This window comes from Vespa crabro, chromosome 17 (genome assembly GCF_910589235.1).
Source record: "Vespa crabro chromosome 17, iyVesCrab1.2, whole genome shotgun sequence".
NCBI lineage: Eukaryota > Metazoa > Arthropoda > Insecta > Hymenoptera > Vespidae > Vespa > Vespa crabro.
Window position 1 is genome coordinate 44315 of NC_060971.1, and position 27845 is coordinate 72159.

The window sequence follows — 27845 nt, forward strand, 5'->3', positions numbered from 1 at the left end:
GTTATTATTGTTATTACTCTTATTATTATTATAACTATTATCGCTCTTACCATTATTATTTCCATTATTATCGTTATTATCGTTATTATTGTTATTTTTTTTATTATTATTGTCGATATTATTGACAATATTTGTTATTATTATTATCGATATGATCGTTATTATTGTTAATATTATTTTCGCTAATAACCTTACTTTCGTTATTACTGTTTTGATAGATATTATTAATAATATTATTATCGTTTTTATCGTTTTTATCGTTTTTATCGTTATTATTTTTGTCATTATTATTATTATTCTAGTTATTATCAATATAATCGTTATTAGCATTATTATTGTCATTATTAATACTGATATTATTGTTAATAACGTTGTTATTTTTAGTATTATTTCTATTGTTATCCTTATTATCATTATTTTCGTATTATTGTTATTATTATTATCGCTGTTATCGTTATTATCCTTATTTTGGATATTATTAATATTATTATTAGCGTTTTTCTCGTCGTTATCGTTATTAATGTTATTATTATCATCATAATATTTTATTGTTATCATTATAATAAAGATATAATAAAGATAAATAAATAATAAAGGTAAATAATAATAATAATAATGATAATAACGATAACAACGTTAATAATAACAATAATAACGATAATAACGATAATAAGGATAATAATAAAAACGATAGTAACCATAATAAAGATAATAACGATAATAATAATAATAATATTAACGATAATGTAGATAACAACGACAATAATAATTATAATAATAATAGAAATACTGATAATAACGAAACTAATAATAATTATGATAGAAATAATAACAATAATAACAATTATTTGGCTAATATCGTTAATAACGATAATAATAATATCGACAATATAAAACTATCGATAATAAAAATAACAGTATGATCGATATTATCTATAAAAATAATAATAATAATAATAACAATTATAATGATACGAACGATAATAACGATTATAATGAAACTATCGGTAATAAAGATATTAATAATAACGATAATTTATGTACTAATAGTAATAGTAACGATAATAACGGAAATATAGTTAATAATAATAGAAATAATAACAATAATAACAATAATAAGGAGAATATCGATTATAAGGATAATAATAATAGAAACTATAATGATAATATAGACAATAATATTAACAGTATTAACGATAATATCTATGATGATAATAATAATAATATTAACAATAATAATAATAATAACGATAGTAATAAAAAGGATAAGGCCGATAATAATAATATTAATAACGATAATAACGATAAAAATAGTAATAATAATAACGATAATAACTATAACAATAATAACGATAATAACGATATGACTAGTAATAATAATACCAATAATAACGATAAAAACGTTAATGTCAATCATAATATTAACAATAAAAGCAAAAATAACGATAAATGCGAATGTAATAATTATAAAAATAATAACGATAATAACAATAATAACAATAATACCAATAATAACGGTATTAATAATAGCAATACTAAAGATAGTAACGATAAAAACGGTAATGAGAATAACAATAATAACGATAATAACGGTAGCAACGATTGTAACGATAAAAATAAAAACAATAATAACGATAATTACGATATAAACGATAATAATAATAATAATAAAGATAATAACGATAATAACGGTATAAATAGTAGTAATGATAACAATAATAACAATAATAACAATAATAACGAAAATAACTATAATATTAATAATAATAATAATAAGGATAATAAATATATTAACGATAATAACTATATTAATGTTAACAATAATAACGATAGTAACGATAATAATATTTGCGTTAAAAATTAATTTAGTAAAAAAATTAATAACGACAATATCGATAGTAACGATAATAATATATATATAAAAATAACGAAAATGTCGATAATAGCGATAATAAAAATAATATTAATAACGATAACAAAAATAATAACGATAATAATAATAATAACTATAATAACGATAATAAAAAAATAATAATAGAGATAATCACGATATTAACGATAATAACTATGACAATAACAATAATTGCGATAATAACCATAATAATAAAATGATAATAATGATAATAACGATATTAACGAGGGTAATTATGACAATAAAAATAATTGCAATAATAAGGATAAGAATGATAGTAACGAAAATAATTATAATAATAAATACAATTATAACGGTAATAAAGGAAATAACGAAAATAATAATAAAAAAATAAGGATCACAACGATAATAACGATAATATTAATTATAATTATAATAAAAAAGGTATTATCGTTAATAACGATAATCACAATAATAATAATATGAATAATAATAACGATATTAACGTGAGTAACTATAATAATAATAAAAATAATAACGATAATATCGACAATAACGATCATAAGGATAATAGTAGTAATAACATAAATAACGATAATAATTAAAAGCATAATGACGATATTAATAATAATAATAATAAAGATAATAACGACAATAACGATTATAATAATAACAATAATGGCGATAATAATCATAATAGGCATATTCACGATAATATTAAGAACGATAATAACGATAATAATAAAAATAATAATAAAGATAATAACGGTAATCATAAAAATAACCATTTCTATAGAAACAATAATAACGATAAAGACGATTATTACAATAATGTTAATAAAAACGATAATAACGATAATAACGCCAATAACGATAATAATGATGAAAATAACGTTAATAACGATACCAAAAATAATAGTAATAATAGTAATAACTTTGAAAACGATAATAACGATAATAATAGTATTAATAATAACACTAATAACTATAATAACGATACTATCTAATATAATTATACAAATAATAAAGATAACAACGATATTAATAATAATGAAAAGATCAATAATTACGATTATTACGATAATGAAAGTAATAGTAATAATAATAATAACGGTAATTACGATAAAAAATATAATAATAATAACAATAATAACGATAATGAAAATAATAACGATTATAACGATAATTATAATAACAATAAAGAAGATAATTATGATAATATCGTTAATTACGATAATAATAAAAATATTAATAACAATAACAATAACAAAAACAATAAGGATAGTAACTATAATAACAAAAATATTAATATCGATAAAAATAAAAATAAAATTAATAACGCTAATTACGATAATAATGAAAATAATAATATCAATAATAAGGAAAATTACGATGATAATAATTATAATAATAACAATAATAACGATAATATTGATATTAACGATAAAAGCAATAATAATAACAATAATAATAACGAAAAACACGATAATAATAATAACGACTATAAGTATAATAGTAATAATAATAATAACGATATTAACGATAATATCGATAATAATAATAACAATAATAAAGATAATAGCGATTATTATTATAATAACGACAATAATAATAATAATAATAATAATAATAATAAGGATAATAACAATGAAAATAATAACAAAAATAACAATAATAACGATAATAAAGATAATGATAATAACGATAATAATTATAATAATAATAACAATAATAATGATAATAATAATACCAACGATAAAAAAATAAAAATTTTGTCATTAATAACCATAATAACGATAATAATAATAGCATTAATAACGATAATAACGATTATAACGAAAATAATAATACTAATAATAACAATAATATCAATAACAACGATCATTAAGATAATAAAAATACTGATAATAACATTTATAACGATAATAACGATAATAACGATAATAACAATAATAACAATAATATCGATAATAATTAAGACGTAAATAACAACAATAATAATAATAGTAATAACGATAATAAGGTAAATTACATAACACCGTTAATAGAAATAGCAATTATATCGATAATAACGATATCAACGATAATAATTGTAGTAATAATAAAAAAAATAACGTCACTAACGATAATATCGGTATTAACGATACTAATAAAAAAGATAATAATGATACTATCGATATTAATAATAATAATGTTAACGATAAGTTGGATAATAATAATAATAAAAACAATAATAAGGACAATAACGATAATAATGATAGTAAGGATAATATCGATAATTTTAATAACAATATTAACGTTAATATTGGAAATAATAATAAAAATAATAACGATAATAACGATAATAACGATTATAATAATAACGATAGTAACTATAATAGTAATAATAATAATAATAAAAATAACGATAAGAATAATAATAAGAATAAAGTTAAAAGCGATATTAACGATAATAACGATAATTAAAAAAACAAAAATAACGATAATAACGATAATAGCGAATATAATAATAACAATAAAATCGATTATAGCGTAATTAATAATAACAATATTAACGATAATAACGATAAAAGTAATAATAGAAATAATAACGATTATATAGATAATAACGATAATAGTAATAAAGAAAATAACGACAATAGTAATAATAATAATAACGATAATTACGGTAATAACGATAATATTAATAATAATAATAAATACAATAATAAAGATAATAACAATTATAATAAGAACAATAACAATATTAACAATAATAACGATAATAACGATAATAACGATAATGATGTTAAGAATAATAGTGGCAATTTTGATAATAATAATAATAATGACAATAATAATTACAACAATGATAAAAACGATAATAATGATAAATACAATAATAATAATGTTTATAATAAAAATAATAACGATAATAACAATAATAATGAGAACAATAATGACGATAATAACGTTAAAGACAATAATAATAATAATAACGAAAATAAGGATATAACGATGACAACGATAATAGAAATAACAATAATAAAGAAAATAACGGCAATAATAAAAATAATAATAACGACAATAACGATAATAACAATAATAATAATAATAATAATATAAATAATAATAATAATAATAATAATAACACTAATAACTACGATAATATCGATAATAAAAATAATAACCTTAAAAATTGTAGTAATAATATCAATAATAAAGACAATACTGTTAATAACGATAACAATAATAACGATAATAACGTTAATATCGATAATAATAATAATAATATTAATAATAATGATAAGAACGACAATAGTAATAATAGTAACGATAATAACGATAATAACGATAATAATAATCATAATAATGAAGACAATAACGATATTAACGATAATAACGATATTAATTATCATAACGATAATAATAATAATAATATTAACAATAATAACCATAATAACTATAGTAATAAGAACAATAATAACGATAGTAACGATAATAATTATAATAATAATAACATTAATAACGATACCAACAATAATAACGATAATAATATATATAATAATAACAAAAATAAGTATTATAACTATGTTTACGTTAATAATAATAACAATAATAACGATAAAAACAATAATAACGATAATAATAATAATAATATTATTAATTGCGATAATAACAATAGTTACGACAATTATAATAATAATATTAATAATAATAGGAATAACGATAGTATCGTTAATAGTAATAATAATAAAGCAATGGAAATAATAATAACGATAATGACGATAATAATAATATTAATAATAGCGATAGTAACGATAATAACAATAATATCGATAAGAATAATAAAATTAATAAGAATAATTACGTTAATTAAAAAAATAATAATAGCAATATTAACGTTAATATCGATAATAATAATAATAATAGTAATAACTATAATAACAATAATAACGATAATAATAATAACGATAATGACGATAGTAATATTTTCAATAATAAATAAAACAACGATAATTACGATAATAAAGATAATAATAATAACGATAATGACTATAATCATATTAATAATAATAACGATAATAACGGGAATTACGATAATAATGATAATAATAATAAAGATAATTTTTTTTTGATGGTCTGAGGAAGCCAAACTTTACGCACTGACTCAGGGACTCCAGAGGAACCCTTTACCATTTGGGACTCCGTTAAAGTCCTGTAGTGTCGGACTCACCGTTGGAATAGGCACTACTGATTTATCTCATATCCATTCTAGTGGCATAGTGAAACCATCCCAGTACCGTCATATGACATTAATTCATAATCGCGCCACTTCATCATATCTCATTAATTAGGACGACCACAATTTGTCTCCACATGACAGGAACCTGGTGTAACGATGGTGGTACGTCTATTGGCCGCCCATCTCCTTCTTTTTACGTAAGATTGCCCTCACGTAGCAGGCATACCTGTTCCACTCCTTCTGCCGACGCAGCTCTTTCTCGACAATGTTGTCCGGCGACATGTCTCCGAGCTCATGCTCCAAGGCAAATCGTTCGGCGCTCCACCGTGCACATATGAAGAACGTGTGGTGGGCGTCGTCTACGGTTGAGTCGCCATAGTAGCATTTACCGTCTACAAACTTCCTCATTGTTGCGAAGTAGGAGCAGAACAGACCATGCCCTGTTAGAAATAGGGTGATGTAGAAGTCGACCTCCCCCGCCTACCGGTTTAGCCAGCTGTCCAACCGACTGACGAGTCGGGCCGTCCATCTGCCCCTAGGCTCCCGTTCCCGTTTGCTTTGCCAGGCCTCCTCCTTGCCCAAAGCGGACCTTTTCTGGTGGACGAATTGTCTCTCCTGGGCTAGTAGAACGATCGGCATTACTCCCGCGGCCACTAGCAACGCGGGCTCAGAGACCGTGCGGTAGGAGCAAGCGATTCGGATAGCGCCCCTACTCTGTACCGCGGCTATGTGCTTGCGACAATTCTCATTTCGCAGGGCCTCCGCACATACTTTTGCGCCGTACTGCATCCTGGCTTCGATGGCACGCATCAGTATGCGCCTAGTGCACGGCCGGAGGTCGTTGACATTTGGCTGTCTTGCAATAGCCAACTTCATTTTGGCAAGGAGGAATTTTTCTTGTGCGAGTTTCTCACTCTCTCCATCTTGTGGTGTCCCATTCGCAGGCTGGATAGGTGACGTTAGGTCGGAGAACCGCGTAATATCAACGGCCCTGGCAATCAACTGCCACTCCTCCAAGTGGTTTTCCTCATATCTTACTCTTCCTGGCGCTATGGCCAGGTCGCCAAACTGTGGTGCTCTTACCGATGCAATATTCAGTGCTGGGGTCAGATTGCCTACCCCAAGTTCCTGGCAGTTGTTTGATGACAACGGCGGATGGCCTGCCCTAACACCACCTGGCACCGCCGTAGCGTGGTTGTCCCACCATCGCCCGCTTTAAACTTTTTCTCTACTATCCATCATAATAAATATAAATATTGTGAGGCCAGCTCCTCAAAGGCAAGGAAAGGAACGGAAGGATGCTTGAGAGTGAGAGAAAGAAGAGAAAATAATATAAAACAAGAACAAAGGTATAGAATAGCCATACAAGAACATTCACAAGCAATTCGCACAGTCCCTCTTAGTCGCCTCATACGACAAGCAGAGAGTACTGAGGGAGTATTATACTTCACCACACGCAGAGGGGATAATAATAACGCTAATAACGATAATAATAGTAACGATAATAACGGAAAGAATAATAAAAATAATAACGATAATAACGGTAATAATAATAATAATAATAAAATAATAACGAGAAAAGCAATAATAATAATAATAATAATACGTTATTAACGATAATAACTATTCTAATAACAAAAATAATATCGAAAATATCGATAATAACGATAATAATAAAATAATAACTATAACAACGATAATAACGATAATAATAATAATTTTAATACCGAAAATAATGATAATAACGATGACAACGATAATAATAATAACAATAATAACGTTAAAAATAATAATAATAATAATAATATTGATAATAACGATAATACCGTTAATAACGATAATAACGATAATAACGATAAAAACGATAATAATAATAATAATAGAAATAAAAATTATAACGATAATAACTATAATAAAAATAATAAAAATTAAGATAATGACGATAATAATGATGGTAATAATCACGATAATAAAGATAATTACGTTAATAACGATTGTAATAGTAACGATTATAACGAAAATAACAGTTATAGCAATTATAATAACGAAAACAACGATAATAAAAATTATGACAACAACAATAACGATATTAATGATAATAAGGATAATAAACATAAAAATACAAACGAAAATAACGATTATATCGAGAATAATAATAACAAAAATAAAAATAACAACGTTAATATCGATAATAACGATTATAATATATATAATATCGATAATAACGATAATAAGGATAATAACGATAATAACGATAATAATATTAACATTAATAGTAATATTAATGTTACGATAATGATGATTATAAGGATAAGGACGGTAATAATAATAACAACAATATTAAGATTAATAACGTTAGTAATAATAATAATTATAACGATAATAACGATTATTTGGGTAATAGTAGTATAAATAATAACAATAATAACAATAACAACGTTAAAAACGACAATTACAATAATCATAATAACAATGATATCAATAATATCGATAATAATAATAACGATAATAAGAAGAGTAATAATAATAATAACGATAATGACGATAATAATAATAATAATAATGACGTTAATAATAATTACAATAACGATAATAACGAAAACAACGAAATTAACAAAAACAGCGATAATATTAATAAAATTAATAATGATATTTACGTAAATAATTAAATACTAATAGTAATGATAACGATAATAACGATAATATTAATAATAAAATTAATAACAATAATAAAGATTATAAAGATAATATCGAAGATAATTATGATGATAATGACGATAATAATATTAATAATAATAACGTTATCAACGATAATTACGATAATAACGATAATAACGTTATTAACGATATTAACTATAATAATGATAGTAACGAAAAAATAATAATAATAATACCAGTAATAACGATATTAAGGGTAATAACAGTAATAATATGAACAACAATAATGATAATAATGATAATAACGAAAAAATAATAACGATAGTAACAATAATATATATTAATATAGTAACGATAATAAAGATAATTACAATAACAATTATCACGATAATAACGAATATATCTTTATAACTATAATAACCATAATAATACTAACGATAATATAGATAATAATGATAATAACGAAAATAATAATAGTCATAATAACCATATTAACAATAATGACGGTAGAAAGATTAATAATAATAACAATAATATAAATAATAAATATTATAGCGATAATAATAATAATAATAATAACGTTAATAACGATAATAACAATATTAACGATAATAATACAAACAATAATAAAGTAATTAACGATAATAATGATAATAATAATAAAAATTATTACGATAAAAACGATAATAACGTTAATAACGACAATAATAATAATAATTTTAACGTTTATAACGATATTTATGTTATTAACGGTAATAATAATAATAATAATAATATACATAATAACGATAACAATGGTTATAACGATAATAATAATAAAAGAAATTACAATAATAACGACAAGAACGACAATAATAATTACAATAATAACGATAACTACTATAAAACCGATAATAATAATAAAGATAAGAAAGATAATAACGTCAATAATATTAATGATAATATCGATAATAATGATGATAACGATAATTAAGATTATAATTATAATAATAATAAGTATAATAACAATAATAATTATATTAACAATTATGACGTTAATAACGATTATAATAACAATAATAACAATAATATTGATAATAATAGAAACAATAATAAATATAATAATGATAATTACGATAATAACGATATTAATAATAACATTAATATCGAAGACTACGAAAATAACAATAATAATAATGATTATTATAATGATAATAAGGAAGATAAATGTAGGAACGATATTAATAATAACAATAATAAAAATATTAATGATAATAACGATAATAACGATAACACCCATATTAACGATAATAACGATAATACTGACAATAATATTAACAACAAAATCTGTAATAATAACAATACTAATAATAATAATAATGATAAAAATTAAAATAATAAGAAGAATAATATCGATATTAACTTCAAAATTAATTAAGATTATGACGAAAATAATAATAATAATAATATCGATAGAAATAATAATAACGATCATAACGATAATAATAATAATAATAAAAACGAAAATAACGATAATAACATTAATAATAATAATAGTAGGTACAATAATAAGGATAATAACTTTATTAACAATAATAATAATAACGATAATACCGATAATAACGATAGTAATTGTAGTAATAATAACACTAATAACAATTACAACGATAATATCGTTATTAATAATTTCAGTAAAAAAAGAATAACTAAAATTACGATAATAACTATAAAAACGATTATAATAATAATGATAATATAGATAATATCAATAATAATAATAATAAGAACGATAATAACGATAATAATTATATTAATTACTATTATATCGAAAATAACGATAATAATAATAATAATAATAATAATAATAATAATAATAATAATAATAATAATAAAAATAATAATAATAAATATAATATCGATAATAACGTTAATAACGATAATTATAATAACAATAATAACGATAATAACGATAAAAACGGCAATATTATTAACGATAATAACCATAATAATGGAAATAATAATAATAAGAAAAAGGATAATTTCGATATTAACGACAATAATGATAATAATAATAATAATAATAGGGATAATAACAATAATAACGACAATATCGACATAAACGATAATAATAATAAAGATAATAACGATAATATCGATAACAATAATAACAATATCACCGATAATGTCGATAATATACAAAAATAATAATAACAGAATAACGATAATAACGATTGGTAAAGATCGTTATTATAAAAATAATAACAATATTACAATAATAATGACAATAACGATAAAAACGTTAATAATAGTAGTAATAATAACAATCATAACAACAATAACGATAATAACGATATCAACGATAATACCGATTATAACGATAATAACGATAATTTCGATAATAATAATAACATTAATAACGATAATATCAATAATAATAATAATAATAACTATAAAATAGATATTAACGATAAAATCGATAATAATATTTAAAAAATTAAAGATAATATCGGTAATAATAATATTAAAAATAACAATAGTAACGAAAATACCGTTAATAGAATAACAATATTAATGATAATAATAATAAAGATGATAATGATAATAACGATAATATTAATTATATTAATAACGATAATAACGATAATAATAGTAGTAAAAATAACAATAATAGTGATAATAACGATAGTAACGAAAATAAAATTAACGATAATAACGGCAATATTAATAATAATTACGATAATAACGATAATAACAAATAATAAAATTAATAATAATAAAGATAATAACTATATTAATGATAATAGCGCTAATAACGATAATAACGACAATAATAATAATAAGAATAATAATAACGATAATAAAAATAATAACGACAATAGCAATAATAATAATAATAATAATAATAACGATAAAATCGATAATAACGATAATAACGATAATAACGAGAATAAGGACAATAATAATACCTATAATAACGATAATAAAGATAATAATAACAATAATAATAATAAGAATAATATTATCAATAAGAACGATAATAACGATGATAATAACAACGATAATAGTGATTACAACGACAATAATGACAATAACGATAATAACGATAATAACAATAATAATAATAATAATAAAGATAATAAGGATATTAAAGTTTCTAATGATAATTATAATAAGTATAATAACGATAATAACGGTTGTGATTATAAGAACGAAAATAAAATTAATAATAATAAAATAATAACGATAATAACGATAATAACGATAATAACAATAAATATATATGTAATAATAACAATATTAAGAATAAAATCTATAATAACGATAATACCGTTAATAATAGTAGTAATAATAACAGTAATAAGAATATTAACGATAAAAACGATTTTAACGATAGTAATAATAACAATAATGATAATATCGTTAATAATAATAACAATATTAACTATAATATCGATTATAATAATAAAAACAATATCAATAATAACGATAATCACGTTAATATCAATTATAATAATTACGATAAAAGCGATAACAACAAAAATAATGATAATAACGATTATTACGATAATAACAATAATAATATTACTAATAATAAAGATAATATTGATATTAAAGATAATAAGAATAATAACAGTAATAACGATAATATCGATAAAATTATAACAATAAAATCAATAATTACGATATTAGCAATAACAGTAAGAACAATAATAACGATAATGACAGTAATAACGATAATACTAAAAACCATAATTACGATAATAGTAATAGTAATAATAATAATGACGATAGTATAGATAATAACGATAATAATAAAAATAATAATAACGTTAATAACGATATTAACGATAATAACGATAATAACGATAATGATAATGGCGATAAGAACAATAATATCGATTATAATGATATTAAAAACAATAATACTACCGATAATAATGATAAGAACGATTAGAACGATAATAATAATAATGGTAATAACAATAATAAAAGAAACAATAATAACGATAATACCGATAATGACGATAATAATAATTATAACAATAACGATAATAAATATAATAACCATAAGGACGATAATAATAATGACAATAAAACGAATATAACGGAAAAAACGATAATTACGAAAATAAAGATAATATTTTAATAATAATAATAATAATAATAATAATTGCGATAATAACTACAATAATGATAATGATAATAATAATAAAAATAATAATGGTCATTATGATAATAAAGATAATAATAGTTGTAATAATAACAATAATGACAATAATAACGATAATAACGATAATATCGTAAATAATAATAACAATATTAACGATAATAACGATAATAATAATATTAAGAATAACAATAATAACGATAATAAAGGTAAGGACGATAAGTATAATAACGGAAATGACGATAATATCGATAATAATAATAAAAACATTATCGGTAATATCGATAATAATAATAATAATAACAACAAAAATTATAATAATAATAATAACGGTAATAACGATAATATTGATAATAACGATAATAATAATAATAATATTAACGATAATTACGATAATAAGGACAATATTAACAAAGATGATAACGTTAATAACGATAATAACGATAATAAAGATTATAAAGGTAATAAAGATAATAACGATAATAATTATAATAATAAGAACAATAATAATAATACTAACGATAATGATGATAATAGCGATAATAATAATAAAGTTAATAATTATAATAATATCACGAATAACCATAATACTGATAAAAACGATAATAACAATATTAATAATAATATCCATAAGGACGATAATAACGGTAATAATTATAACATTAATAACGATAATGAGGATTATAACGGTAATAATAATATTAATAATAACAATAATAACGAATATAAATATAATAACAATAATAACGATAATAACAGGATGAACAATTATAATGATAATAATAATAACAATAATACCGATAATAAAGATAATATATATAATAATAATAATCATAAAAATAATATTAAAAATAACGATAATAATAGAAGTAATAAGAACAATAATAACAATAATAACGACAATAACGACAATATCGAAAATAATAATTATAATAATAACAATAATAATCTCAACAATAATAACGATAATAAATTTAATAACAATTAAAATAACGATAACAACGATAATAAAAATTTTATAAACGATAAAAACGATAAAAATGATAATTACGATATTAAACATAACATAAAAAACGAATATATCGGTAATAACAATTATAATCATAATACCGTCAATAATATTTATAATAATAAGAATTATACTGATATTAACGATAATGAAGATAATAATAGAAGTAATAATAACAAGAATAATAATAATAACGATAATAACGATACAAAGGATAATAATAGTAGTAATAATAACAATAATACCAATTATAAGAGTAATAACGATAATAAGGATAATAATATTATTAATAATAACAATAATAGCAATAATAACGATAATTTCGATATTAACGATAATAACGATATAATAATTATAATATTAATGTTAATATCGTTATTATCGATAATAATAATAATAATAATAATAGTAACAATAATAATAAAGATAATAAAGTTAATAAGTATAATAATCATAACGATAATGACGGTAATAATAATAATAACGATAATAACGATAATTACGGTAATAACGATAATTTTAGTAATGATAATAACGTCAATAACGATAGTAAATGTAATAATATTAATAAAAATAACGATAATATCTGTAATAACGATAATAACGACAATTGTACTATTAATAATATTAATAATAATCATGACGTTACTGACGATAGTAACGATTATAGTAGTAATAATAATATCAATATTAGCAATAATATCGATAATAACATTAATAACGACAATAACGACAATAATAACAACGATAACAACGATAATATCGATAATAATAATAACAATATTAACGACAACATCGATAATAATAATAATACTAATAACAATAACATCGATAATAGCGACAATAACGAAAATAATAGTAATAATAATAACGATAATAAATACAATAATGACAATAATAATGATAATAATAATAATAATAATAATAATAATAATAATAATAATAATAATAATAATAATAATAACGACAATAAGGATAATAACGATAATAATAATAGTAATAGTATCATTGATAACAGTCATAAGGTTAATAACGATAATAACTATACCAACGATAATATCGATAATAATGGCAACAATATTAACGATAACGTCGATAATAATAATATTATTAATTACAATAATAACGATAATAAAGATTACAATAATAATAATAATTAGGGTAATAAAGTTAATTTCTACAATAATAGTAATAATAATAAAGATAACAACGATATTAACGATAATGATGATAATAATAATAATAATAACAACGATAATAACGATAAAAATGATAATAATGATAATAACGATAATAACTATAATAATAATAGTAATTTTAAAGATAATGACGATACTAAAGATAATAACGTAAATAAGAATAACAATAATACCGATAATAACAATTATAATCATAATAACTTTTGATATATAATCATATAACTTTTGAAATAATGAGAATTATATTGATAATAACTATAATAATGATCAGAAGGATAAAAATAGTATTAATAATGAAAATAATAAAATCAATAGCAATAATATCGACATTAACGATAACAACGATATAATAAGTACAATAATAATGATAATAACGATATTAGCGATAATAATGATAATAATAATAACAATAGTAACGATAATAACGTAAGTAAAGAAAATAATAATAATAATATTAACAATAATAATAACGATAATAACAGTAATAAGGATAATAATAATAACGATAATTACGGTAATAATAATAATAATAACGATAATAACGATAATTACGATAATAACGAAAATAATTATAACGATAATAATGTTAATAACCAAAAGAACGTTAATAAACATAATAAAAATATCGATAATAACTGTAATAACGATAATAACGAAAAAATAACAATAATAATAACGGTAAATTGATAATAAAGACAATAGTACTATTAAGAATATTAATAATAATAATGACTTTATTGTCGATAATAACGATTGTAATAAAAACGATAACAACGATAATATCGATAATAATACAAACAATTTGAAAGATAATATCGATAGGAATAATAATAATACTAACAATAATGTCGATTATAACGATAATAACGATAATAATAATACTAATAATATCGATAATTACGATAATAACGATTATGTCAGTAGTATTAATATTAATATTAACAATAATAAAGATAATAACGTCAATAACGATAATAACAACAATAACGATTATAATAATAATAATAGTAATAACAATCAAAAAAAAATATCGATAATAACAATAATAATAATAACAATAATAACGATAATAACGATAATAAAGATAACAACGCTAATAATAATAATAATAGGACTAACAATCATAAAGATAATAACGATAATAATTATGATAATAATAGAAATAATAACGATAATAACGGTAATATAAGTAACAATAATAACGATATTAATGAAAAAAACATAACAATAATTACGATAACAGCGATAATAATATTAATAATAATAATAATAGTAATAATATCGATTATAAAAATAACGATAATAACGAAAATAATAATGATAATAATAATGATAATAACGATAATAATAATAATAATAAAGGTCATAATGTTAACAATAAATATATATAAACTATATATAAATTCTATATTATTGTTAATATTACTACTATTATAATCTTTATTATCGTTAGTATCATTATTATTTTTATTATTATTATTGTCTTTATTATTTTTATTATCGTTATTAATATTATTATCGTTATTATCGTTATTATTATTATTATTATTATTGTCGTTATTATCGTTATCATTATTATGGTTTTTATTGTTGTTATCGTTATAATTGTTATTATTATTATTAATATTATCGCTATTATCACTTTTATAATTTGTATCATTAATATCGTTTCTATCTGTAATATTATTATTATTATCACTAATATCGTTATTATCGTTATTAATATTATTATTAATATCACTTTATCGTTATTAATGTTGCTATTACTACTATTATCATCGTTATTATCGTTATTATTGTCCATATTATATTTGTTATTGTAGTTATAATTGTTATTGTTATTATTAATATTATCGCTAATATCACTATTATAGTTTGTATTATTAATATTGTTTTTAGCTGTATTATTATTATTATTATCACTAATATCGTTATTATCGTTATTAATATTATTTTTAATATCACTTTATCGTTATTAATGTTACTATTACTACTATTATTATCGTCATTAATGTTATTATTGTTCATATAATAACTGTTACTATAGTTATAATTGTTATTATTATTATTAATATTATCGCTATTATCACTATTATGGTTTGTATCGTTAATATCGTTTTTATCTGTATTATTATAATTAATCTTATTATCGCTAATATCGTTATTATCGTTATAATTGTTATTATTATTATCACTTTATCGTTATTAATGTTACTATTACTACTACTATTATCGTTATTAACGTTATTATTATTATTATTATTATTATTATTATTATTATTATTATTATTATTATAATTATTATTATTGGCGTTATTATCAATATTATCGTTATTACACTTATTATCGTTATTATTATTATCATTATTATCGTTATTATCGTTAGAATCGTTTTTATTGATAAAAATAACTTTATTATCATTGTTATTCATATTATTATTATTATTTTTATTATTATCGTAATTATCGTAATTATCGCGGTTACCGTTATTATCGCTATTATCCATATTGTCGTTAATATTTCTATTAATTTTAGTATCGATATTATCGTTGTTATTGTTATTTTTGGTATTACTATTATTGTTATTATCACTATTATCGTTATTATCGATATTATAATTATTATTATAGTTATTGTCGTTAATATTATTATTATTATTACAATTTTTGTTCAAATTATATTTATCATCATAATTATTATTATTAGTTTTATTGTTATTACCGTCATTATCCGTTATTATTATTATTGCTATTATCGTTATTATATTTATTGTTATTATCGTAATTATCGTTATCATCGTTATAACGATTATTATTATTACCGTCACTATCGTAATTATTATTATAATTATTTTCGTTACTATCTTTATTATTATAATTACTATTATCGTTATTGACATTATAATCGTTTTTATTGTCATAATTATTATTATTATCGATATTATCTTTAATAATGTTATTATTTTTATCGACATTATCGTTATTATCATTATTATTATTATCCTTATTATAGTTATAGTTGTTATGATTGTTATTATTGGTACTATTATAATCGTTATTATCGTTAATAACGTTACTATTGTAATATTGTCATTTTTATTACTATTATTACCGTTATTATCATTATAATCGTTAATATTGCTATAATTGTAATTATTTTTATTAAAATTATCGATATAATCGTTAATATTGTCATTATTATTATCGAATTTATATGTTATTATCGTTATTACTTTTATCGTTATTATCGTTATTATTATTAACGATATTATCGTTATTATTGTTATAATTGTCATTATTATCTACGACATTTTCGTTATTATTGTTATTATTGTTATTATTATTATTGTATTAGTTATTATCATAATTATCATTATTTTCGTTAATATCGTTATTATCTTTTTTATAATTATTATTATTTTTATCGTTATTATCATTATTATCGTTATTATTATTATTACTATTGTCGCTATTATCTTTATTACTTTTATCGTTATTCTCTTTATTATTGTTATTAATGTTATTATTATTTTCATTACTATCGTTATTATCGATAATATTGTTATTATTATTATCGATGTTAACGTTATTATTGTTATTGTTAATGTAGTAAATATCTTTATTTTTATTATTATTATTATCGATATTATCGTTATTATTGTTATTGTTATTATCGTTATTAAAATTAATATAGATGTAATCTTTTTTATTATTATTATTACTATCGTAATTATCATTATTATCGATTTTATTGTTATTATTATTATTAATATTATCGTTATTATCGTTATTATTGTTACTATCATTTTTAATATAATTATCATTATTATCGTTATTATCGTTATTATCTTTATTAATATTAATACTATTATCATTATTAACGTTATTATTATTATCTTTTTTATCGAAATTTTCGTTGTTATTATAGTTATAATTATTACTATTATCGTTATTATTTTTATTATCGTTAATATCGTTCTTGTCTTTATTATTAATATTATTATAAACCTTTATTATCATTATAATTTTTATTATTGTTACTATTATTATTATTTTCGTTACTTTCGTTATTACTGTTTTCATTATTATCGTTATTATTGTTATTGTTATTATTATTATTATCGTTATTATTGTTAATATTGTTATTATTATTATCGATATTATCATTATTATCGATATTATTTTTCGTTAATATCGTTATTATCGCAATTGTAGTTATTATTGTTATTAATCCTACAGTTATTATCGTCATTGTAGTTATTATTATTAATATTGTTATTATTACTACTATTATTATCATTATTTCCGTAATTATCGTTGTTAACGTTAATATTATAATCGTTATTATCGTTTTTACCGTAATTATTATTATTATTATTATTATTATTATTATTATTATTATTACTATTGTCGTTAATATCGTAATTATCTTTATTATTATTGTAAAGAAAGTATACTTTCTCCAGGTAGATTTGTCACGCGTCTCATGGCCCGCCCTTCCTTTGTTTTTGTTATCTACAAATTCTTTTGTTACCTACAAAGCGAGCCGTTAAGATTTGGGGAGAGAAACTGGCAGTAAGAAATAGAACGTAGACGAGAGATGTAGTACGAGAATAAAATATAAAATTTAACAGAGTGAACAATAAACGTGAATTGTCGTTTCTTTGTTCACAGAGAAACATATTTCCGTTTGACACTTCACCCTAATTAAAACGAGTTAAAATATTCGTTACACAAGAGGGACACTTCCAATGGACATGTCTACCGTTCGGACTAAAAACATCACCAGCCATTTTCCAGAGAATAGTATCGAATATTCTAAGAAAGCACAAATTGAAAGATTTTTCAGAGAATTACATAGACGACATATTAATTTTTTCAGTATCATTTGAAGAACACATAGAACACATAGAAGGAGTAATGAAGGCAATAGTAAACGAAGGTTTCAGACTAAAATTTAAAAAATGTACATTTGCAACAGAATCAGTAAAATATCTCGGACACATAATAGAGCACAATACAGTAAGACCAGTAAAGGATAATCTAATTTCAATACGAAATTTTCCTACTCCAAAAACTCAAAAGAACATTAGACAATTTCTTGGAAAAATAAACTTTTATCACGAATACATACCGAAAAGCTCAATACAACTAAACCCATTACATAGACTGTTAAGAAAAAATGAAAAGTTCATATGGTCTGAGGTGTGTGAGAAATCCTTCAAAGGTATAAAAAATCTACTATGCTCTCAACCAGTGTTGCAAATATTTGACAGGAATTTACCAATAAGAATTTACACGGATGCATCACTGGAAGGCATTGGTGCGATATTTAAGCAAGTACAGAGTGATGGTAAAGAAAAGCCAGAAGCATACTTTTCGAAAAAGTTAAATGATTCAGAAAAGAGAAAAAAGGCAAGTTATTTAGAATGCCTGGCAATCAAGGAAGCGGTAAAATAATGGCAACATTGGTTGATCGGAAGAAAATTCACGATATTCACAGACCATAAACCATTAGAAGGTATGAATATAAAAGCTAGAACAGATGAAGAACTTGGAGAATTAACATATTATTTATCTCAATATGACTTTCAAATAAAATATATTCCGGGAAAAGATAACGCTGAAGCAGATAGTCTAAGCAGAAATCCAGTACTGGAATCATCCGAAAATACGGAAGAAATACTAAGAATAATTACCCTAATAAAAATAAAAGAAATATAAACAGATCATAAAGAAAATATAACATTGCAAAAGACCAAATCAAAACTAATAGAAAAAGACGGGATATTCTATAAAAAAATTAGAAACAAAGAAAAAATAATCTTATCTACAGAACTAAGCTTAAAATTAATTAAAGAAATACATTCTGAATGGTGTCATATAGGCATCCAACAAATGATAAGCAGGATATCTCCTTACTACACAGCTAAAGGAATAACGGCAAATATAAAAAAAGTTTGCCAAAACTGCGAAATATGCATTAAGAACAAATCCAGGGGGCAAGGAAAATGTGGACGAATGTCACAACTAGGAACGGCAACGCAACCGTTCGAAATCATGTCAATAGATACCATCGGAGGCTTCGGAGGACAAAGATCAACAAAAAGATACCTTCATCTACTGGTGGATCATTTTACAAGTTACGCGTTCATGAGAACATCAAAAACCCAGAGTGCAACGGATTTCATCAAGCTGATAAGTGGAATACTAGAAACCGACATAATAGGAGTGATACTCGCAGATCAATACCCGGGAATAAACTCAAAAGAATTTAGGGAATTTCTCATAAAAAAGGATACGAAACTGTTTTTTACGGCTGTCAATGCGCCCTTTTCCCACGGTCTGAACGAGAGACTGAATCAGACATTAGTAAACAAAATAAGATGCAGAATAAACGAGAAAGGAAAAAAAGAGCTTGGACAACGATCGCTAGAGAATGTTTGGATAAATACAATGAAACAGAGCATACAGTAACCAGCTTCAGGCCTAAATATTTGTTAGATGGCATAATCACCAGCATTCTACCCGAAGAGATAAAAAAAAGAAAAAATGATAAAGAAAATTGGATAAGAGATAAAGAACTAGACCTAGAAAGAACAAAAAGATCACATGAATATAACAAAAGAATATTTAATAAGAATAGAAAGCATCACCAATTTAACACAGGAGATTTGGTGTATATAGAAGATGGCAATAGGTTGAATAGAAAGAAATTAGACGAATTGAGAATTGGCCCTTTACAAATAATAAAAAAAATTTCAGAGTCTATATACGAAATAAAAACAGGGAAACAGAAACAAGAAACCGGATTCTTCCACATAACAAACCTACTTCCGATTACATAGGATGGAGAAGAGGATTAAAAATTGTTGATACTTCATCCGGTCGGGGGGGGAGATGTAATGAAAGTATACTTTCTCCAGGTAGATTTGTCACGCGTCTCATGGCCCGCTCTTCCTTTGTTTTTGTTATCTACAAATTCTTTTGTTACCTACAAAGCGAGCCGTTAAGATTTGGGGAGAGAAACTGGCAGTAAGAAATAGAACGTAGACGAGAGATGTAGTACGAGAATAAAATATAAAATTTAACAGAGTGAACAATAAACGTGAATTGTCGTTTCTTTGTTCACAGAGAAACATCTTTCCGTTTGTCACTTCACCCTAATTAAAACGAGTTAAAATAAAAAAATTAAGATATTATATTATTATTATTATAATCGATATTATCCTTATAATCGTTATAATTTTTATTATCATCGTCGTTTTAATTGTTATTATTGTTTTCGTTATTATCGTTATTCTAGTTATTATTGTCATTATTGTAATTATTACTACTATTATTATCGTTACTATCGTGTTTACTGTTGATATTATTAATTTGCTATTATTAATAACATTATTAACGTTATAATCGTTATTTCGTTATTATCGTTATTATCTTTATTATTTGCCATTATTATTGACGTTATTGTCGTTGTTATCTCTATTAACGTTATTTTTGAAATAATTATTATCGTTATTATCGTTATTCTTATTTTTATCGTTATTACAATTATTATCATTATAAGCGTATTATGGTTATTATTATTATTATTATTGCTATTGTTATTAGTACCGTTATTTTCTTAATTATCTTCAATAACGTTATCGTCATTAATAGTATTATTGTTATTATCGTTATTTTTGTTATTATTATTATCGTCATTATCTTATAATATCGATATTATCGTTATTATTGTCATTATTATTATCGTTATTATCATTATTATCGTTATTATCGTTGCTATTGTTCTTCTTATTATTATTATTCTTATTATCGTAATTATTGTTATTGTTGTTATTAACTACATTAGCGTTAGTATCGTTATTATTGATATCATTATTATTATTGTCGTTAATATCGTTATTATCCTTATTGTTAGTATTATTATTATCGATATTATCGTTATTATCGATAATACTAGTATTATTATTATTATTATTATAAGTATTAACGTTACTCTTGTCATTATTATTAACGTTATTATGGTCCTTATAGATATTATTATTATTATTTTTATTATTACTATTATTATTATCGTTATCATCGTTATTATCATTATGGTTGTTATTATTATTATCACTATTTACCGTTTTATTGTTATTTATGTTATTATTATTTCTGTCATTAACATTATTAACGTTATTATCTTTTTTATTGATTTCATTATTGTCTTTATTATCGTTGTTATCGTAATACTCGTCATTAATATTATTATTAGTATAGCTATTATCAATCTTATCGTTATTACCGTTATTATTATTGTTATTAATATATTTATTATCCTTATATTGTTATTATCAATATTATTATTATTTCTATTATAATTATTATCGGTATTAGCGTTATTAGTATTACTATTATTATCGTTATTATCATTACTATCGTTATTAGTATTACTATTATTATCATTATTATCGTTATTATTGTTCTTATTATTTCCGTTATTAACGTTTTTACTGTTATTATTGTTATTAAAGTTATTATTATTATTATTATTATCCTTATATTTGTTATTATCGTTACAATCGTTATTATCGATATTATTGTACCGCTATTATCGTAAATTATCTCCATTTTTCTTTATTGTTTAATATTGTATTCGTTATTATTATTAATCGATATTATTGTTATTATTTATAATATTATTATCGCTATTTTTATTATCGTCATTATCGTCATTATTGATGTTATTATTATCGTTATTAACGTTATTATCGTTATTATTTTTCTCATTATTATTGTTATAATCGTTAATATTGTTATTATTATTATTATTATTATTGTTATTATCATTATTATTGTTTATGTCGTTAATATCTTCTTTACCTTATTATTATTTTTATTATTATCGTCATTATCGTTAATATTGAAACTATCGATATTATTATTATTACTTTAATCGTATTTATCGTATCATTATTATCGTTCTTATTGTTATTATCACTATTATCGTTAATATCGTTATTATAGTTTTATTGATATCGTTATTATCGTTGATAGCGTTATTAACTTATTTTTGTTATTATTATTATTATCTTTTTTATCGTTTTTATCATTATTATTGTTATTATTATTATCGTTATAATCGTTATTATTGTTATTATTATTATTATTACTATTATTATTGTTATTATCATTATTGTCATTTTTTTCGTTATTATTGTCATTATTACTATCGTTATTATCGTAATTATCTTTGTTAATGTTACTATTGTTAGTACTAATATCATTCTTATCATTATTAATCGTTTCATCGTTATTATTATTATTATTAATATCGTTATTATCGTTGTTATCTATATTATTCTTATAATTATTACCGTTATTTTCCTTATTATCGTTATTAATGTTTTATTATTATTGTAATTATCATTATTATTAGTATAATTATATTATTTATTATCATTAATATCTTTATTATCGATTATATTTTTAATAATATTATTGTTATTATAGTTATTATTATTATTATTATTATAATAGTTATTGTCATTATTACCGTTATTTTCATTATTATTGTTATTATTAATATTACTATTATCGTTATTATCGTTATTGTCATTATTACTATTAATATTTTTATTATTATTAACGTTATTATCGTTACTATCACTATTAGCATTATAATTTTTATTATTATTATCGTTATTATCGTTACTATCACTATTAGCGTTATAATTTTTATTATTTTTATCGTTATTATCGTTATTATCGTTATTATTATTATTATTGTTATTATTGTTAATATAGCTATTTTTGTTATTATTATTATATTATTATTATTATTATTATTGTTACTATCTATATTATTATTATTACTATTAGCGTTATAATAGTTAATATTGTTAATATCTTTTTTATTATTATCACTACTATTGCTAATATCGTTATTATCGTTATTATTGTTATTATTATTATCGTTATTACCGGTAATATCGTCGTTATCTTCATTAATATTATTACTATTTTTATTATCGTTATTATTATAATCGTTATTGTCGTTATTATCGTCATTAACGTTATTATTTTATTATTATTATGGTTATTACTGATATTATCGTTATTATCTTTATTATAGTTTTTTTTCTTTATTATTATTATTATTATTATTATTATAGATAATATTGTAACTATTAATATTATTATTATTTCAATTCTCGTTATTATCGTTAATATTATTATCTTAATTTTCGTTTTTGTATTCATTATACAAACTACTATTATAATTATTATCGATATTATCATTAATATTGTCATTATTATTATCGATATTATCATTATTATCGTCATTATTATTATCATTAATATCGTTATTATCGTTAGTAATGTTATTATTGTTATTATTACTACAATTATTATCGTTGTTATCGTTATTATCGTTATTATTGTTTATATTGTTATTATTATAAGTATGATTATTGTTATTATCGTTATTGTCGTTATTATCGTTTTTATTGCTAGTAATGTTATTATTATTGTCATTCTTATCATTATAATCATTATTATGGTTATTATTGTTATTAGTATTATCGTTACTTCCATTATTATCATTAATATCTTTATTATTATTATTATTATTATTATTATTATTATTATTATTATTATTATTATTATTATTATTAATGTTATTATCGTTAATATCGTTACCATCGTTACTATCGCTAATATAGATATTAGCATTATATATAGTATTATATAATCTTTATTAGTATTATTAATATTATCGTTTTTATCATTAGTATAGTTATTATTGTTATTATTATCGATGTAATCGTTATTAACCTTAATGTCGTTATAAATATCATTTTTAGCATCTTCATTATCTTTATCATCGATATTATTGTTATTATTACTATTCTTATTATCATAATTATTATTATGCATTATTATCGTTACTGTCGTCATTATTATTTTTATTATTATCGTTATTATCATTATTATCAATGCTTTTATTTTCGTTATTATCGTAATTATCGTTATTATCGTTCTATTTCTTATTATTACTATCGTCATTAACGTTATTGTTATTATCGATATTATCATTATTATTATTATTATTATTTTCGATATTATCGATAATATTGTTATTATTATTATTGATATTAACGTTTTATCTTATTATTATTATCGATATTATCGTTGTTATGTTCATTACCGCTATTATTGTTATAATTGTTATAATTACTATTATTATTATCGTTGTTATCGTTATTATCATTATTATGATTATTATTTTTCTCGTTAGTATCGTTATTATTTTTATTATTATTTTCGTTATTAACTTAATTATCGTTATTAATATTAATATTATTATCATTTTTATCGTCATTGTCGTTATTAATGTTACAATCGTGTTCATCATTATTACTATTATCGTTATTATCGTTATTGTTTTTGTCGTTATTATAGTTATTTTCGTTATAATTGTTATTATTGTCATTATTACTATTATTACCGTCATTATCTTTATTATCAATATTATTGTTATTATTATGAATATTACTATTCTTTTTATTTTTATAATAGTTATTATCGTTATTATTGTTATTATTATTATAATTATTATCGTTAATATCGTTATTATCGCTATTATAATTATTTTTATTAACGTTATTATTGTTTTTATCGTTATTGTTATTATTGCTATTATCGTTATTATCGTTATTAATATTATTATTATATAATGTTATTATCGTTGTTATCGTTATTATTGTTATTAATATTATGGATATTCTCGTAATAATCGTTATTATTATTATCGTTTTAATAGTTGTTACCGTTAATACTGTAATTACCTTTATTATTATTATTATTATTATTGTTGTTATCGTTATTGCAGTTAATATCGATATTAATATTATTATTGTTATGAATACTACTATTATTATCGTTATTATCGTAATTATCGATATTATTAATGCTATTATTATAATTATAATTACATTTATTATCGTTATTATCGTTATTATTGTTTTTATTTTCATCGTTATTTTCATTAATATCGTTGTTATCTATATTACTATTATTATTATTATTATCGTTAAAAGCGTTATTTTCCTTATTATTATTATTATTACTCTTATCGTTATTGTTACAATCGCTTTATCCTTATTATCGTTATTTTTGTTATTCTTATTATTATCATTGACGATGTTATTTTTAATATTGTTATTATTATTATCGATGTTTTCGTTATTATTGTAACTAATGTTATTATTACTAGTATTATTCCCGTTGTTATCTTTGTTGTCTATTATTGTTATTATTATAAATATTATTATCTTTATTATCATTATAATCGTCCTTATCGTAATTATTGTTGTTACTATTACCGACAATATCGTTAATAACTTTATTATTTTTATTAATACTATAATTATTATTGTTATTATCGTTATTAACGTTATTTAATTATTATCGTTATTTTCATTAATATTGTTATTATTGTTATGGTAATTATCGTTATTATTATTATTATTATTGCCGTTTTTATCGTAACAATCGTTATTATTATAAGCGTTAATATCGTTTTTATCATTATTATTGTTAATATTATTTTTATTATCGATATTATCTTTAATATTGTTATGTTAGTATCGATACTATGTTAATTATCGTTATTATTAATATCGTTATTATCGTTTGTATCGTTATTAACGTTATAATTGTTATTATTACTACTATTATTA